The following is a 1,967-nucleotide window of genomic DNA, read 5'->3' on the forward strand; positions in this document are numbered from 1 at the left end:
AGGGAGGCACTAGGACTCATGGTGGGCTTCTGCTTGCTTCTCATATTTTATTTTGTTAATATTTAATTATTTAGCATTTTGCTATCTTAATGTTTAAAAGGTGAATATATGAACATATAACTTGTGAAAATGAAACATTAGAAAAGTCTACCATGGTGAAAGGGTTGGTCCCAGGGCAGTAAGGGAAATAAGGGGTCCCTACACACTGACTTTCACTGGACCCAAGTTCCCTGGGGCAGTAGTTTGTTTTGGGAGGGGACATACTTTTGGATCAGGGGGACCCCAGAAGAGGCATGTAGCTCAGCCTGGAGGATCTGGAAGCTTCTTGGAGGAGGTGCCGCCTTTGCTGAGCCTGAGACAATTTGACACAGCACACCGAGTGTAGAGACCCTAGTCTCCTAAGACAGGCCTGGAGAGGCCATGATGTGTACAAGACCACAGAGCAAGATTGGACAGGTAAGTAAACCTGAAACTCCAAACTCCCAGCCAGGTCTCCTTCTCCTACCTGAACCCCTGGCTTCTCTGGGCCGCTGATGGGCATCCTTCACAGCCAGACACCCTCCATCCATCCCCTTCCCACAGCAGTTGCTCTGCGGGCTGGAGACCCAGCCTAGCTCGGGCAGGCCAGAAAGCAGCACCACCTGCTGGCCTAAGTGGGAAATGCAGCTCTCAGCCTCCACGGAGAGCAACCAGCAGGTTTCACCCTTCAAAACCCAGCTCCTCTTCCTTAAGAACGACAATCCCTCCAGCTCCAAGTCTGTTGTGCAGCCTCCTCCCAGTGCCTAGCAGTATGCCTAGCGCTGCCTGCTTTGGCCTTATCTGTATGAAGGGAAAGTCCTTTCAAGAAGGGGTAACCACTGTGCTACTCTACCTCAGTGGGTACAGGTGTCTTACATGAAACAGTGGCACCTCATGACAGCGGCTTACAAAAGCATGCCCTCAGCTTCCTCACCCTCACTACAAACCTCAGGGGTAAAGCCCATTAGACAGCTTGGAAAAAGCGCCAGGGAAGGGCCTGTCCAATTTCATATGGATTTGGTGCACAAGCTGGTTCCAGAACATGGATCTCCTGGGACCCAGCTCTTTCTTCTCCATTGGAGGGGAAGGGGCTATCACCATATCTGAAAATAATTGATGCCATCTAGATCAGTGGTTCTCACCTTGTGGTCCCTGAACAGCAGCCTCAGCATCACCTGGGAATTTCGCAGGAAAGCAAATTCTCAGGCTCCACCCCAGACCTGAATCAGCAACTCTGGGGGTGTGGTCCAGCCATCTGTGCTTAGCAAACCCGTTTGAGAACCTGAACCATTGGTCTAAAGCAATTATGCCTCCCTTTTTATTAAATAAACTTTTATTTGGGCATGATTTTCAATTTACAGAAAAGTTGCAAATATAGTACAGATAGTTCCCATATACTCTGCACCCAGCCTACCCCAATGTCAACATTCGTAAAATTATCTAAAATCCAGACCTCATTCAGATTTCCAGTTTTTCCATTAAGGTCCTTTTGATGTTGATTTTCCAAGATCCAATCCAGGATATCACACTGCATTTATGACTACATACCTTTTAAATTCCACTGGTCACCTCAGTCATCTTTCCCTGGGACAGAGAATGGGTGGGAAAGCTGTTTTCTTCATTACTGAGCAGGAGAAACTGAAGCTTGAAAACAGCAAGTGACCTAGTTCCCTTAGCAGGGCAGTGAGAGCAAGGCCTGCCTCACTCTGCACCCTTCCTCTATCTCTTCCCTTCCCCCCAGGACTCTAGGATTTCAGAAGTCCCTTTGGAACGTCCCACGTGGCCTACCCATTCCCCCTAACCCACCAGTACAGATGATGAGAGATGCCCCTCCTAGACTGGGCCCAGCCCTGGGAGAGACCACCCACTGCCCCATCACTTCCTTCCCTCTGCAGGGCCAGGACAGTGTCTAGTGTCTTAGTGACCTCAGCCTGGACAGAGCAAGGCTC

Source organism: Physeter macrocephalus, chromosome 14, assembly GCF_002837175.3.
Source record: "Physeter macrocephalus isolate SW-GA chromosome 14, ASM283717v5, whole genome shotgun sequence".
NCBI lineage: Eukaryota > Metazoa > Chordata > Mammalia > Artiodactyla > Physeteridae > Physeter > Physeter macrocephalus.